This window comes from Malania oleifera, chromosome 2 (genome assembly GCF_029873635.1).
Source record: "Malania oleifera isolate guangnan ecotype guangnan chromosome 2, ASM2987363v1, whole genome shotgun sequence".
In the NCBI taxonomy this organism is placed as follows: domain Eukaryota; kingdom Viridiplantae; phylum Streptophyta; class Magnoliopsida; order Santalales; family Ximeniaceae; genus Malania; species Malania oleifera.
Window position 1 is genome coordinate 137,039,285 of NC_080418.1, and position 18,843 is coordinate 137,058,127.

An 18,843-nucleotide genomic window follows, 5' to 3' on the forward strand; every position below is an offset into this window, starting at 1 on the left:
GATTGCGCCTTTTGAGATAGTAGAGTTGGGGAAACAGCTTGATGAAGTGGAAGCAGGATGTGTTCGCCCTTCCAAAACACCGTTGGGAGCATTGGTGTCGTTTCAGAGGAAACATGAAGAGCATCTACGGAAGGTGTTCGACAAGCTGAGGGAAAACAGTTTGAATGTGAAGAAGGAGAATTTCTCTTTCGCTCGGCGGAGCAACAAATTCCTTGGTCAAGTCGTTGAACAAGGTCGTATCCGGAGGGGTATGGAGAAGGTAAGGATGATTCAAGAATGGAAGATCCCCACAAAAGTGAAGGAGTTGCATTCCTTTCTTGGCCTCACTAGATACTACAGGAAGTTCGTTAAGGGGTATTCGCGGAGAATGACTCCAATGACAGGACTACTGTGAAGGTATTATTGGCCGCACACGCGGGATGATGTGGTTGATTATACCAAAACTTGTCTCACTTGCCAACAAGACAAGGGGGAGCGGAAGAAGTATGGTACTTTCATGGCCGCACCAAAGTACTGTTCGGCAGAGGGGACAACACAATTGTTCCTTGTGACTATTGTGGGATATTGGGGTTTTCCCCCAAGTTATTATTTGTGACCAAGATTTAATGTTCACTGACAACTTCTTAACAAAGTTTTTAAGGATATTTAGGTCACATCTTGAGATCTCTTTAAGTTATCATCGACAGATAGACGGACAAATGAAGAGATTCAGAGAGCTACTAGATGAGTACTTGTGTCATTGTGTCAACGACAACCAGAAGAATGGCGTGCAACTACTTGATGTGGCTCCATTCTGTGGCAACGCCCAAAGGCGCTCAACAACCAACAAGAGCCCTTTTGAGCTTGTTACAGGCCAGTTGCCGCTGGTACCTCACACAGTGGGCGAGCCGTACAGACGAAAGAGTCCCAAGGCGTACATCTTCACCAGTGAAGGGAGACAGAATGCAGAGTTTGCCCAAGCCTATCTGGAGAAAGCTTCTGAGCAGATGAAGAAGTGGGCAGATCAGAAGAGAAGACCGCAGTTTCATGTCAAATGCCTCAAACCATTCAACGCCAACACCAACAACCTGAGCAGAAGTCAGTCAAACAGCGTAGAGTTGAAGACAGTGCAACCTAACAGACATCATTTTGAAGAGATCCTTGCAAATAGAAAGTTCATATCCTCAAGGAAGAAGCGGCAGAAGTTCCTAGTGAAGTGGAAATGCCTTGATGACAAAGAAATCAACTGGATTTCTGCGGAAGATATTCAATTGTTTGTGGACAAATTTGAAGTGTACCTATCACCAAAAGTCTACGAGGACGTCGACCGCATAAGTGGGGGAGAATGTCACGAGCTAAGCTTGTTCAGGGCATTATGCTTGCCTGTGACCGCTTATCTCGTGTGCTTAGGATGGGTTTCCATCATGTAAATACTAGTGTAGGGTTAATTTCTACTAGTAAAGTCTTTGTAAGCCAAATAAGGCAGTATGACTCCTCGGTCACTTTGATGTTTCCTAGTGTCAGGATGATAATTACATAAAAACCTTTTTAGGGGAGGGTGAGTGTTCATCAATTATTGTAAAACTCACTAGCAATTGTCAACGTGCTTAGCCTACTTGCCTCCCTCACTAAGTACAACTTGTCAACGGAGGATTTGTTAATGAATGACGTTTGCTTCAATGCTTACTGCTTGGTTGCCATAGCTTTCATGAATTGATTATTATTTCCACTGCTATCTGATTGAATGTTAATGAAAGTGCTTCGTGGATGAATGTTGGTAAACGATAGGCTGGCTAGTTAAGCAAGAGTGCTTTAGCTAGCTCCGCACGGCCCCTTCACAACGGTGTGAAAAGAGGCAGACTGTGACACCCAGGGACGATGGAAAAGTACAAGGTACACGTTTGGTCGATCGTGGACACTCAAGTCATTTGAGTTCGGTCGCCTAAATCCTAGTCAACTTTTTTACCGCTCCACGGTTCGGTCGACCGAGGCAATTTGACTTGCCAGGTTTGGTCGCCCGAAGCCTCATGATTTTTACCTAAGGTCAATTCTTTGATTTTAATTTAACCCCTGATAATGTGTGAAGTATAGTGGTGCTTTGTGCACTAAGTGTGGGAACCTAAGGTCAATCTAAGGACTCTTTACTTAGTCCCGAAAATCCGGCGTCGGTCAACTCCCTAAGGTCATTCTATGGTCTCGAGCATATAATCCTATCATGCATGTGATGACATGCAGTTATTATAGACCATATTATATTACAGAACAAGTAAAAAATGAATGCAAATACAATCAAACAAGTCTTCATTCTTTCACTTCTTCGGATACCATATATGTGAAGTATGATCTTTGCAATTCATATGGCCACCTTGAGTTCCTAACATCAGTGCATGCTACGGATGAACATGTTCAAGAAACTCAGTGCACAGGTGAGAAACATTGGTTTTGTCATAATCAAAGCAGGATCACACTCATAGAGTCAACATTACCACTAAAGTTTTATGTTCCTACATATGATTTAGTCACCTAATTCATAACCCAAACTCAATGAATGTTTTTAATGTAATCTGTGGTTATTTAAAAAAAAGAAATTAAGGGGAGACTGTGTTTTTGAACATAAATTCAAAAAAGAAGATTATTTGTGGAGAAGTTGTAAATTTTAATAGTGCAACAACACCCACTCCATGAACATTATCAATTAACCTTGGAGTACATTGAACTTGAACTAAGAGTCCAATATTCCACTTAATCATTGTGCTGCCATGTTGTTCTAATGGTATTCCAATATAATAAATCCTCTTGCCTCAAGAACTTCTAAGGATACGCTATTGCGTTGTACAGTCTTTCTAGTTGAAATTCTTCTTGTTATTCTTATCAATTTGATTATTATGTTAAAATTCCCTTTATACTTCACAAATAACAATTAATATAACCAAAGAGGTATGATTGTTACCTAAGCTTAGTAGGCATCAGTGTGCCTTGATACGTGTTATTAGCTTCTTGGTTACAAGGGGTGCAACTATCCTTATTGTGCCTGCCTTAGATTTGGCTTGACACATGTTTATTTTGGTCTTTAGTTAGATGTATTCTTTAGCACTTCAATTCTTTAAGCTTTTTGTGTGTGTGTGTGTGACTCAAAAGAAAAATATGGTGAAAGAACATTGGAAAGAAAAATGAAAGAAGACTTCTATTACTAAAATTGTTACAGTGATTACAAATAATGATTTTATGTGTTGTTACTTAGTAGGTGCATATTGTCACTTTAACCAGGTTCAACTATCCAACTTCTTTCCTAAAAAAGATGATAAGAGATCTAATATAGTGGAGTTGAGCTTGTGGGAGCCTTGGATTCCCTTTGACCTATCTGATCTTGTTCCTACCATGACAATATTATTTATATAATTTTATAAATGTTGAAGTGCAATGATTCAAGACTGTTATATTATTATAAAATTGTTTAAATAAATTTGTAGTTATCCATACACAAAGAAGTCACCCATCATTAGATTGTAAATTCTCTCATTTCCGATTAACTTTTTCATATTATATAAATCCACATTGTCCTCTTCTTCGACAATTCATCTTCCTTCTTGGGAACCCATTTTCATAGAAATTTTCTCTTTTTTTTTTTCCTTTAGGGACAAAAAATCTTGTCTTAGTCTCATCAAAATAATTTTTTCACTATTAAATTTTAGAAGATTGGTAAAGACGCAGTTATATTATCTCATCTTCTGTTTGCATTTGATGGTATTATTGGAAACGTAACTTTAACACAAGTCTTTAAGAAAATTTCGAGATTGAAAATCAACATGTTGAAAATTGGTGTGGCTAGTATTAACACGAGGATGGTGAGTTAGATGGGATTGTTATTTTGGCTTGCAACACCATTTTAGTTGGCGATTGACTTATTTGGTTCTTGCTCTTGGAGGTACTCTTTATTTCCTTCCATTTTGGGATCTGTTGGTGGAGAGAGCAAGTAGATGGGTTAGAGGGGTAGAAGAAGACTTATTTGTCCTTAGAGGGTGACTTATTCTCATTAGTGCAGCTTTTTCTAATTTTTTTATTTTTTTTATTATTGTAAAATCACACCCTAAGATTATGCACGCACACACAAAACGAAAAATAGAGTAAATCAAAAGAGAGAATAAAAATAATAAATTTATGTGATTTGGCAATGTATTTACGTTCATAGAACCCTACACAACTTCCACTATCATCAAACAAAAATTGTTTTAGAGTTTCAACCCCGACTACAATATGTATACGTAGTCCCATATTTAATAGGGCTTCCAGATACTCTCAATTGGGAATATTTATGGGTTTGATTTTTTGTTTAATAGTTTGGAGGTTGTGGAGAAGGAGATGTGTGGCTAGAATGGAGGGGAAACTGGAAAGTAGTATAGATGTGTGGCTATCCATTAAGAATTGGGTGGGTGTTTTGAGTGAAAACATGACAGTTATGGCTCATTTAAATGATGCTGATGTTCGGATCTTACAGAATCTAGAGGTGCAGATTGTGAATAAAATGAATAAAGTTATGCAAGTTGTGAGATGACTAAAATCGAGGCAAGGGAGGTTGAAACTAAATTTGGATGGGAACAGTTTGGGGAACCTAGGGTTGGCAGGTGGTGGTGGCATCCTTAGAAACTATACTGGTTCTTTTATTTTTGGTTTTTCAAAATATTTTGGTTCTTGTTCTAATAATGAAGCTGAATTGAGAGTAGTGATGAAAGGAATAAAGTTTTGCAAACAATTGGATCATACCAGTATTGACATTGAATGTGATTCGAATATTGTAATAAATTGGATAAGATCCACTAAATGCTCTGTAACCCCCCAAACCCTTACACTCGGTCCAGCGCGTTATACCCGATAAAATCCTGATAATTCATAAATAAATACGCAACGGAAAACATAACTATGATCCTCAATCATAAAAATAAATTACAAATTTTACTATATCTATCTACATTCCATATAAAACCATTCATCCATCGGCATCCATATTTACACATATCTCCAAAAAAAAAAAAACATAGCGAACAACTTCTAGTATTCACAACCTAGAAGACTTAGAACATAAACATAAAACATAAAATATACACATCCCAAAATATCATAAAAATGTTTATACTCTTTCTCTATCTATAACCCAAAAATTCTATCAACCTCGAGCTCTCTAAGCTCGATCTCGTGGAGGTCCTAAAAAAGATAAGTTCATATTCAGGTGAGACACATCTCAGTAAGGGAAGAAACAATATATATCAAAACAGTGTGTGGACAACATAAGATTTTTAAATAACATATTAATATCATTTGCAAATCATTAATATAAATTCTAAAAATATTTTCTGAACCTAACCCACGAGACTACCACGGGATAAGGGTGATTACCCGCCCATACAAGTAGCACCCCTCTGTTCTAGTACATTAGGCAACCCAAAGGTCACAACTAAAGCATACCAAGACACTCACCTTCCTCAGTAAGCCCTCAAGTAATAGATTAATCTCATACTCACACAGTTCATACAAAAGTTTACCAGCGAAGGCCCCCGAGAATAGGAAAATCTACCCGCCCATACAAATAGTTTCTCTCTGCCCTAGTATGTTATGCAGCCTACCACTACATCTGATACTTACTAGCACACTTGCTCTTCTCGGCAAGCTCTCAGGCGAAGAGTTTGCCCCGCCCAAACGTAACATATTCTACTAGCATAATTATTGCTAATACCATAATACATTATTCTGTCTGTTATTTCAGTAATTCACATCTATTCATGTTCTTAGCGTTAATGTTTCATAACATTTCACTTTACGTGGCCCTTCACATTTTACATTGTCCACCTTTCCCATTTCATTTCATTCATTCATACTATAGCTCCTTTTAGTTGTACATCAATTAATCCACATAGATATGCACTAGCCTGCTAACACAGCTCCTTTTAACTGTCATCAATTAGTCTACAACTCCTTTTAGCTGTCATTGTATTCATGGTTGCATTATCAAACACAAGCAACATAATCCTTATAACATTTTCATTCTCAGTGCATTTCTTACATAACCTGCATCTCATACATAAAACATTTATTTTTTCATAGAATTTACATTTACTCATGTCACACAATTTTGCAGTGAAATTCATATATATATATTCCCCTGTAAAATAGGTCAACCAACATTTAACGTTCATATACTGAAATATACCTTTCATTTCTTACATAATTATCTTGAAAATATTATTCACTTACATCAGTTCATTTTCACATATACATAGCTAAATAAGCAGTTCTAAGCTCAGAAAACATAATTTACATGGTTAGCATTTTATACCCACATGAAAACACATATACATATGTATAACATAGTCCATTTTCATTTAATTCATGAAAACCTAATTTAATATATAAATTTTCCCTTACCTGAATCCTTGAACTACGTCAACAGGAATCCTCAAAAGATGCCTGTGACGCTCACCCAGACCCTATATTCCAAAAACCCTAACTTACTCAAATTTAAAAAAAAATACCCATTTAATACTTCTTAGGCTTTAGATAACAATATTCATTAAGAAAACTCCAAAATAACTCACTTACCCTGATTTTGGGATGTTTCCCAAACCTCTCAAATCAACGATCAGCTTCCGCAACTTTGCGGAGAATGATCCTGCGAACCTCATGGTGATTCCGGATCGACAAACCGGGTCCAATCCAACCCAGAATCGAAGAGAGAAGGCAGAGGATCCGTTTTCTAGAGAGAGAGAATGAGATTCCAGAATTTTTCTCGTTGAAAAATGAAAGCAAGTCTATTTATAGGCAAGGCCTCGTCGACGAGACACGTGAACTCGTCGACGATCACATGAAGAACACTCGTCGACAAGACCGTGAGCTCGTCGACGAGTTTTAGAACATCTCAAACCCTCTTGGTTAATCCTCGTCGACGAGACATGCATACTCGGCGACAAGGCTCAGGAGATCTCTCGTCGATGAGAAAATCCCGCTCGTCGACGAGCACCTGCATGTTACCCTTTTAAAATTTATTTTCCCTTTCTTCTATTTCCTTTTTTTCTTTTATTATCTTTCTTATTATTTTAAATAGTTAAAATTTTCCGGATCGTTACATGCTCTATATGGTATTTTTGGGATTTTTGGGAGCAGCTTATTGGTGTATTGGAGAGAGTAGATTTTTCTATAAATCATTTCTATAGAGAAGGGAATAAAGTGGCAGATGCGCTAGCTCGACAAGGCGCCATGGGGAGGAATAGTTTGTTTATAAATAGTAGTCAACTTCCTAGAGTTATCAAAGGTTTATATAGATTGGATAAGATAGGTACAACTTATATAAAGTATGATTAGTTGGTTTCCTTTTAATATTGGTATAAGTTTGTTTTCTTCTTTTGTTTGGTTTGATGCGTGGGGTGTTTTTTATTTGGTTATTTTGTAAGCCCCAAGTGTCCTTTTGTTTCCACGGTATCTCTGTACCATAAGTGAGGGTTATTAATAAAATTAAGAAAGGAGGTGTCACCCTCTTTTACAAAAAACAAAAACAAAAACAAAACAAAACAAAAAAAATTTAAATGTAGTCCCATATGAAAATCTCAAAATACTCTCATATGATAATACAATTGCATTACACTATGACTCAAATGTATTGTACCAAACTTCAAGTGGATAACTCCTCTAGATATGAGTCATAACTCAATATTTTTCTTTCTTATATTGAAGTTACCACAATTGTGGTTACAGTCATTTTTTCTATACTCTTACCAATTCGAATATGGTAATGGACATCTCAACTAATATGTTTTTTATTTTCTCATTTTAGATGGGTGAGGTTTGTATAGTCTTTGATTCCTCATCGTTTTTTTGTTCTCCCTTTTAGAATCATAGTGCCTCAACTAATACCTTTCATTCTTTACAAGGAACTCTTTTTCATATGATTTTTACTTCTCCAAAAATCCCAATGAAATATACATTAGTGATCGTACTATTTTGTATAAGAATTTGGAATGGATCGGAGGTGCACAAGTTATAATCAAATTCATACTAAATATCTCCGCACTATTTGGAGGTGACTTATGCTCCAAGATATTCTTGAATGACCTTCCAACAAAATAAATAAATCATACCATCTAATACAAAAAAAATCTATAATGATAGATTGAAGTATGAAACTTTTAATATAAAAAGCTCAAGGCCCATAGAAAGCATAATACGTTTTGCTTGAAATTTTTCAATTGAAAATTTAAGAAGCCAAACTTTTACAAATAGATTTGAGTTTTTATTTTTTTATACTAAAGAGGGCGGCACCTCCATTTATTTATTAATAAACTCTCATTTTTGACAGAGGAATATCGTGGTTACAAGATAAGTCAAAGAGAGATTACAGAAAAATAAAATAAAACCCTCCTAGAAACAACACCAACAACCAATCAAATCAGGACAACAAAACTAACAAAGAAGATAGAGACACAAAAACAACCATTAAAAAATTAAAACTCACCAAACAAAACTCGAGGGTTGAACTAACGACGAATGGAAATGAGACCCCACCTATCCATCCGAAGAATACCTTTCAGATAACGTGGTAGAAGGTGTTGTTCTTCGTAGATTACATTGTTTCCCATTTCTCCTTCTTTAGCTTCGTTTAATAATTATTTTCCCTTTTTGTCCATACATTTTCGGTTTGTTATATAGTGCACTTTAATAATTTTTGAAAATTCAAATAAAATTTTATTGTGTCGAGCACCCACTTGTGTCAAACACCAATACTGCAACTAATACTATTGAAAATATAAAAAACTAAAGCAAATGCAGAAACTAATAAAAAAAGACAGTAAAAAAACAAGATAAGATTTTAACAAGGTTCGTTACATAATTACCTATGTCCTCGGGCACCAACAATCAATTTACTATTTCTTGACAAAGTATAATTTTGAGGTGTGTTTTACAAATGAAAAGTTGAACTCTTTATATAGCTTCAGCCTCAAGTCCAAAAAACACTTCTCACCAATATGGAAAAAATAAAGAAAAAATTCAAAACAACTTTTTCTACCAATGTGGAACTATTCTACTAATGTGGGACAAAAACCAAAAAATCTCCACCTTGACGATAAATTTAACAAATTTTTCAGTCAGCAACATTCTCTGGAGTTCCACATCATCAGTGCCTTCCAAAAATCTTCACTTGTAGAATATTGATCAAGTCCAAACAATATTTGAACTTGAATGTTGTCACAATCTTGGTCAACATATCTACGGAATTTTCAGCTGTAGTAATCTTCTGAAGAAGTATCTTGCCTCCATCAATAATATCCCGCATAAAATGAAACCGAACGTCAATGTGCTTCGTTCGTGCATGGTAGACTTGGTTCTTTGCCAAATGAATAGCACTCTGGTTAGCAAAGAACACAACAATGTGCTTCTGAACAACTCCCAAATTTTTAAGTAAACCCTGCAACCAAATAACTTTCTTAACGGCCTCTGAAGCTGACATGTACTCTACTTCTGTTGTAGACAAGGCAATGGTAGACTGTAAAGTAAACTTCCAACTCACTGGACCATTAGCAAATGTAAAAACATATCCAATAGTTGATCGACGTTTATTCAGATCACCTGCAAAATCAGAATCCACATATCCAAAAACCTGTTGATCAATAGTATTATTTTTCTCAAATACTATACCAACATCAATCGTATTCATAATATATCTCAAAATCCATTTCACAGCTTGCCAATGTCCTTTACTCAGATTATGCATATACCTGCTCACCATACTAACAGCTTGTGAAATATCAGGTCTAGTACAAACCATTGCATACATCAAACTACCAACAGTACTTGCATAAGGAACCTGTGACATATACTTACGTTCCTCGTCTGATTTAGGATATAAAGCTGCACTAAATTTGAAATGAGGAGCAAGAGAAGTGCTTACTAGTTTTGACTGCTCAAACATGCCAAAACTTTGTACTACCTTCTTCAAATACTGTTTCTAAGACAAACTAACTCTCCCTCTCATTCTGTCTCTGCAAATTTCCATGGCAAGTATCTTTTTTGCTTCACCAAGATCTTTCATCTTAAACTCTTGATTTAACTAACTTTTCAACTTGTTGATTTCTTCCTTGCTCTTTGAAGCTATCAACATATCATTAACATACAAGAGTAAATATATAAAAGATCCATTTTGTAGTCTGCAAAAATAAACACAATGATCATGTTTATTTCTGATGTACTTCTAACCCATCATAAACAGATGAAATCGTTTGTACCACTATCTTGGAGACTGTTTTAAACCATATAATGATTTACCCAATTTACATACCCAATTTTCTTTTCCAGCAACCTGAAATCCATTTGACTTAGTCATATAGATTTCCTCTTCCAAATCACCATATAAAAATACAGTTTTTACATCGAGCTAAACTAGATCAAGATCAAATTGTGCTACCAAAGCCAACAAAATTCAAATGGAAGAATATTTAACAACTGGAGAAAATGCCTCATTATAATCAATGCCTTCCTTTTGTGCGTAGTCCTTAGTTACCAATCTATCTTTGAAGCAAACATTATTTGCATCTAGAAATCCTTCTTTCTTTACATAAACTCATTTGCATCCAATTGCTTTCTTACCCTTGGGCAGCTGGGCTAGCTCCCAAGTCTGATTCTGATGAAGAGACTGCATTTCTTCATTCATCACTCTTTTCAACTTGTCTGATTCAGAGTTCCTCATTACTTCTTTTAAAGTGTAAGGAACATTATCATCCATAACTGGAAGTGCATAGGCCATCATATTAGTATACTAAATAGGTTTTCAAATTTCTCTTCTTGGCCTTTGAGAAACAATTGATTCTTATTGCTATGAAGATTCTCAAATTGAAATATCCTCTTCTTGTACACTATTCCCCATCGTAACTGGAGAGTTACCTTGTGTAGCCTCATTTCTCACTGAATTTCTCAAAATTGTCTCAACCTCCACCTGTTGTTGAGTACCACCAGTCTTCTCTTCAACTCGTGACTCCTAACGTATTGTTTTCTTCATCATCGCAAGTTCATCAAATGTCACATCCCTACTTAAAATCTTTGTTTTTTTGTCTCTAGACACCAAAGACAGTATCATTTAACTCTTGCACTAATCTCCAAGAATATTGCTTTCTTTGTTCTTGGATCCAACTTAGATTCTTTAACATGATAATAAGTCATAGTACCAAAAATATGTAAAGAATCATAATCACGAACAGGCTTTCCAGACCATACATCATAAGGTGTTTTTCCCCCTATTGCAAATGATGGTATACGGTTGATGAGATGACATGCATATCTAACAGTCTCAGCCCAAAATCTTTTGTCAAACCCAGCATTAGACAACATACATCGAACTTTCTCCAATAAAGTCTGATTCATGCACATTGTCACCCCATTCTGCTATGGTGTATCTCTAACTATGAAGTGTCGAGCAATACCATCATCCTAACATACTTCCATAAACGGGTCACTCTTGTATTCACCACCATTATCTTATCTAAGCTGTTTAATCTTTCTATCAGTTTAAGTTTCAACTAATTTTTTCCACTTAAGGAAAATATCACATTCTTCATTTTTATGCTTCATAGAATACACCCAAACTCTTTTGAAAAAATCATCAACAAAAGTGACAAAATAATGCATACCACCCAATGAAGCCCTTTTTGTGGGCCCCTATACATCTGTATGGATTCTAAAATACCTTCAGTTTGGTGGATTGCAGTGCCAAATTTCACTCTAGTATGTTTTTCCAGAATACAATGCTCATAAAATTCAAGTTTGCACACCTTTACACCCTTCAACAAACCTCGCTTAGCTAATTGTTGCAAAAAAATTTCTCCTGCATGTGCCAATCGCATATGTCATAACCTGATTGTATCTAAGCCTGCATTTTCCTTAGAAACAACAGTTGCTGAGTCAATAACTATGCTACTATGTAAATAATACAAGTCATTTTTCCTTATTCCTTTCATCACCACCAGTACACCTGATTTAATCTTTAAGGTTCTATCTTTCAAAGTGATAGTGAACCCTTTAGATTCTAAGGCACTCAATGAAATCAGATTTTTCTTTGAGCTTGGAACATACCTAACATCAGTCAAGGTTTTAATAGTTTCATCTTGAAATTTCAACTGTATTGATCATATTCTAATTGTTTTACAGGTATTATCATTTCCCATAAAAACAACCCCACCATCTAATTCTTCAAAATTAGAAAATCATTCCCTATTAGGACACATGTGATAGGAACAACCAGAATCCAAAATCCACTCACCAAAATAATGTGACGAAGATGTTCCAACAAAAGAAAAATCTGACTCACTTCCCTCATCATTGGCTATATTGGCATTAGAATGTGTTTTGCCCTTATTCTTTTGCTGCAATTTAAGGCAATCTTTCTTCCAATGTCCTTTCTCATGACAAAAGGTACATTCATCTTTAGTAGGTTTCCCACGAGATTTACTTCTCCCCTGAGATGTACTCCTCCTTCCAGGCTTACAACTTTGAGAATGTCCCTTTCTTGTTAGTGCTTCTGTTGTTTCCTTATGGACCCTCTGATCCTTCTTTCTACATTCAATACTAATCAATGCAGTAAAAACAGCATCAAAAGTAACTTTATTTTTCTCATACAATAACGTGGTGGTCAAATGTTCATAATCATTAGGGAGAGAATTTAGTAACAATATGGTTTTATCCTCATCTTTCACCTTTTCATCCAAATTTAACAAATCGGCTAAAATTTTATTGAAAGCATTTATGTGGTCATTCATCGAAATACCTAGTTGATACAAGAAGCGAAACAATTTCTTTTTCAAATAGAGCCGATTTTCCAGACTCTTGATCATAAATGTATCTTCCAATATTTTCAGACACAGACGAATCATACCACATGTCTGACGATTGATCTTTTCCCAATCTCTGTCACTCATATCCACCGGTTTATCATCCAAAGCAATATCCAATTCTTACTGATATAGGATGTCCATCACCTCACATTGTCACATGCCAAAATTATTGGTACCATCAAATTTCTCTACCTCAAACCGAACATTAGCTATCGTCTTTGACGATGATGTCGAAGCCGAATGGGTTGGAGTCCATAGATATGCTTGATACACATGGATGAGCACCAACTTGACCCAAAAGCTCTAAATCTATTGGGTCTTGGGTTACACCATGTATATAAGCACCCATCAAATACACATTTTTTTCAATGTGGGACAAACTTGACAAGTGGAATTCTTAACAAATTTGACATTACCTTACAAGAATATTTCGACCAAATCGAGCACAAGCACAAGCACATTACTTTCTTAGAAATTTAAATGTAAAAACTTCAACAAACCAAATATAGGAATACAACATGAATAATAATATGATTTTAAAATTTAAAAACATTCTAATTTCCAATAACATAAGATTTTACTAAAACCTTAAATCATGCAACCAAACTAGGGGTGAGCATAATTCGATGAAACCCGAATTAACCGACCAATTTTGGTCGGTTCGGTTCAGTCAAGAAATAGGGTCGGTTCGGTTCGATTCAATTACGATTTTACCAATTTTCGGTTAATCGGTTATCGGTTCGGTTAATATGAATTATCAATTCAGTTAACCGAATTGATAATTAATGATTCTAGTGATTCTACTCTTATAGTTTAATACCAAAATATCTTTTTTATTAATAAAATTAATAGATGAGATGCTTAATTAAGCTCGAATTAGTAAAAAAGTTATAATTATATTCTGTTTTTAATAATTAATTTCAAATTATTTCGGTTAAATTCGGTTAACCGAATTACCCGAAAAGGTAATTCGGTCGGGTTCGGTTCGGTGAGCTTCCTTTGTTCGGTCGGTTCGGTTATCAGAAATCATTAACCGAAAATTTCAGTTAATTCGGTTAACCAACCGAATGTGGCCGAACCGACCGTTTGCTCACTCCTAAACCAAATAACACCCATAAAACCGAGCTCCATGGGGGCCATGCTCTCAAATATGGGGTGAGATCCTAAATTCCAAAAAAATTCCATTACCACCAAGCAATCTTTGCAAATAAGACAAACAAAAAACCTAATAATTCTTGAGAAGTCATTGACCACCAAGTTAAAAGCTTAAGATGAAATGATTTTAACTTATGCAGCTCCAATCCTACAAAGATTTTCTCAACAGTTGCTTTGATGTGCACCCTCTAATCACAGCCTCTGTCTACATGCCATGATTTCTTTTTTATTGTATTTTTCTTTACATCAAATAGTATTAAAAATGAAAATTTATTCTAATATAATATAAATTTAAAAAATTAAATAGTTTTCATGCATAAAATCAATTTTTTTACTTTTCATGATAATCAGAAATTAAAATAATAAGTTTCAATATATTTTTCTTTTCTTTTCTTTTCTCTCTCTTATGTTTTGTAAGTTCCAAAGAAGTAAGTGAAAGGTTCTATCATCCCCTCATTTCACACCTACTTTTCCCTCATCTCCAACTACATTCCCCATTGCCCCTTTTACTTTTCTCAATTCCCATCTTCTCTTTGAGAGGTAGTGTTAGGGTTTTCATAATAAAATCTCTGCACGCTAATAATAATTAAAGAAGAGAACCATCTTTGTTCACCACTTATTGTTGCTAGAATGCAATGATGCAAAATTATTAATAATAATAATAATAATAGCAAACAATTTTTATTTTAAAAAAAAAAAAAATTTTTGAATCATTTATTAACATTCATTATTGCCAGAATTCACTGATACAAAAATAATAATAATAGCAAATCGTTTAGGTTCAATTTGGATTAAAAATTTTATTTGAGAAAAGAGAAGGAGCGTTAGTTTTCATTATATTTTCTCTTTATATCAAATATCATTAAAAATGAGAAAAATTAATCTAACATGAATAAAAGTTAACAAAAATCAAACGTTAAGTTGTGTAAAATTAAAATTTTATTCATTGATTTGGTACATTTTCTATTTGCTCTCTCACTTTCCTTGATAATTAAATATGAAAAAGTAGAATCCTTCTTGTTTTTCTTTTCTCAATATTTTTCAAGTTCCAAACAAACCGTTAGACTCCGTTTAGAACTCAAAAAATATTAGGGAAGGGAAAGGAAAATATAAAAGAATATACGTTTTCATGTTTGGCTATCGAGAAGAGTAAGAAAGAAAATAAAAAATACATCAAATTTATGAAGAAAATTTTAATTTTACACATCATTAATATTTAGTGTTTCTTAATTTTTAATCACATAAAAACAAGCTTTCATTTTTAATAGAATTTAATATAGAAGAAAAATACAGAAAAAATGAATTTCCTTTTTATTTTTCTTTTCTTTCATTCTCTCAAGTAAAATCCTTAATCCAAACAAACCATTGAAAAATAAATAAATATATAAACATGTGCATCTTACTGCTCTACTCCCAAAAAAATCTTATTCACCATAAAGCGTGCAATGCACCGGAAGAATAATACATCTTTTCACTTCTTCTATTTAAATCTCTAGGGATCTCATCATTTGGCCTAAATGAATAGTAAGCTAGCTTAAACTTTACTCAAACTTAAATAACATCAGATTTGATTGATCGTACGCATAATTAAATTTATATTATTTAATTATAGCTTCATATTTTATTAAATATTTTAGTGGCCCATGATTTTAATTTTTTTTTTATTTAAAAATATAACTTCATTAGTATTTTATGATTATATCATTTTGGAATTTAAAAAAGCCAATTCCCACTTAACTGTCAAATTAGGACCCCCTTTCTCTTATTGAATATTCAGAATCCTCTTGTTACCAGTGAAAGAAAATGTTTAGCACATAAAATGAACAAACCAATGGATTAAAAAATTTTGTGTTCAGCTTGAATTTTAAAAACTCAATGTCAGATTCAAACACACAAGGTGAAGACCCAGTCAAGTAAACTGGATCCATTCAGGCCCAAATTCAAACCTAAAGTCGAGTTTGATATGATAAGAAATGTCTCAGTCATAATATAAAATTTTGATAATGAAAAAAATATTAATTCATTATATAAAATAGATAAAGAATGATTATTATATTAACATACAATTTTACATGAGTGACTTTCTTCTTATAGATTATTATGTTCTTACCTCATATTTGGAACTCAGATCCGAATGTGTGAATTTAAATAAAAATATAATACAACTTCATGTTAAAATTTTGTCCAAATTAAACTCAAGAGTTGAAATCCATGCTCCCAATATACAATTTTTTTAAAACTAATTTTTATTTCATTCCCACTTTTGTTAATTGGATAGTGATTGGAAGCTTGGATTTGGAATCATGTAGATTTGCAAGTAGGGCTACAAACGAATCAAGCCGCTCATGAGCAGCTCGGGAGCTCGGTTTGCTAAGAGCTCATTCGGACTCATTTGTTACCTAAATGGACGAGTCCCAAGCCTAATTTTTAGGCTTAGTTTATAAACGAACCGACTATAAGCACAGTTAGGCTCAACTTGTTTTGGCTCGTAAGTGACTTGATAACTCGCTCGAATGGACTTATTTATTAGGCTCGTTAAGGGGCTCAATAATGAGGTTATTAATAGGCTCGTTAAATTGGCTCAATCTCAAGAGTTCATTACTAGCCAATTGTCCAAGAAGAAAGGCACAAGTTTTGGCCAAACAAAATAGGTGAATGAAACTATTCTTATTAGGTCATTAATAAAATTTCAGTCCAAACCTGAACCCAAGCCTATAAATGAGCTGAACTTGAACCTAACTTTCTGAACTCAACCCAAGCCAAGCATGAGCAGGCTAAACCCAAATTCAAATCTCGAATTCCATAATTTTCTCAAAGGCAGGATAACAAAATTTTCAAATCTACATGAGGTGAGGTTTCAATATATCCTACTGCAAGAATGAGAACGTGCTCTTGGACACAATATTTCCTCGGCACAAAATTGACCAAATTTTAAGAGGGGGGCCAAGGCAAAATCAAGTCAGGAAAGTAGAACAAGCGCGTACATGCCTGCAGCCATTTTTCAGAACACACGAGATTTTATTATATCTATTATCCATTATGTAGGCAGCGATGATTGAAATGGAAAGAAGAAGAAGAAGAAAGAAAAAACACCCGAGCACCACAAGAATCAATTTTCCCCCCTTCTCAAAATTTGTCAATCTTGACTCGCCACATATGATAAGGCCCAGAGTTTAGGTGAATCTTTCTCCACGTTCATGGTTTAATGGGAAAAGAAGAGGATTTTCGCGGCATTCATAAGATTTGGGAATGGATGCAGATTGAATGATTAGTGGACTCTCTTAATGGGATTAAATGAATAATGAAATCTCTAAAATCTATTTTCTTGCATATATCATTCATGGACATGTTCAAATTTTAATTTTATATACATGGGTTCTTCATATGAATTCATTTTATTTGTAAAATTTTTTGGATTCCTAGCTACTGCCAATTATGTTTTACATCCAAAGAAACTTTTAAATTTAAGATGTGGCTGCAATTTGATGCTTTGTAAAATCCACTTTCGTGTTCGATATAATTCATGGTAGGAACCTTATACCCATTTCTTCTTATTGGATTTATGCATTTGTAGAATGCGAATTATGAAATATAGATTCGAACAAATAGTCAGATCAAACTGAGTTCAAATATTTTAAAAAATTTACTATTATTGCCTGGGACTTAAAATATTGTATTTGTTCTACAAATAGTCAGATCATAGCACTGCCTACACATAATATTAGCATTTTATGAATGCTTACCTATGTTTGCTTAAAATATTAGGGGGGTGTAAGTTACTTTAGCTTCCTTACGAGCTATTCGATCTCAACTCATCCCCTAGCTCGACTCAACTCAATTCAATTCAATTCAATTCTACTCGAGTTCCAAGTCAAATTTTAACTACTAGAGTATTTTAACAAATTGAGTTCTAACTCAGTAATAATACTTAAAGTCATATTTCAAACCTAATCAAAACTTTTAATTTTATAATTTTTATATTATATATATATTAAATACATACATATATATATATATATATATATGTATTTAATATTAATTTATAATAGAATCGAACTCGAACTTCATGAACTTGTAGTCGAGTCAAGTTTGAGTTTAACAATTATGAAATCGATCAAATTCGAGTCGAATTTTGAACTAAACACTTTTTAGTTGAAACGAAATTGGGGTATTTTACTGTATTGACTTAACTCGAATATGGGTCCCTACTTAATATATTTGCTTCATCTTTTTCATGTATTAAATTTCAGAGCAAAAGATTATCCCACAAGCTGGCATAGACATTTTTTGCTAGTACGAGCGTGAATCAGTAAAGCAGTGCACGGAGACCTCTGAATCAGAACAGCAATAAGGTCCCTCAAATTTAAAGTTCACCCTTCCTAAATAAATTCGCAGGGTTGTATTTGTGTCTCAAATTTTGATCAGGTAGATTTAGACAAAACCAACACAACTTTGTTTTGCATTTCGTCTAAATTTAAACAGATCTAAACTTTCCAAACATGGGCTACCAGATAGGACACTCATCACCACAATATGTGGAACAAAGGATGCACAGGTGGACAGACTACAACCTACACAAAGATGGTGACATACAACGAATTCACTAGAAAATAGGTTTTGAAAAGCAGACAAAGGCTAGAATGATTTGGTCAAAGTCAAAACTCAAAAGCTTCGGAGCAGGAAGGACTCAGATTTAAGAATTTAACAGACAATATAACCCTTGGTTTAGCAAATAGTTTAAGGAAAGAATATCTTACCTACTTCCAAGGAGTAGATATGAAGATTTCGCTGAATTGACTCGAACAAATACTCAATTTTTTACGTTTTCAAGAAACACATTCATTAG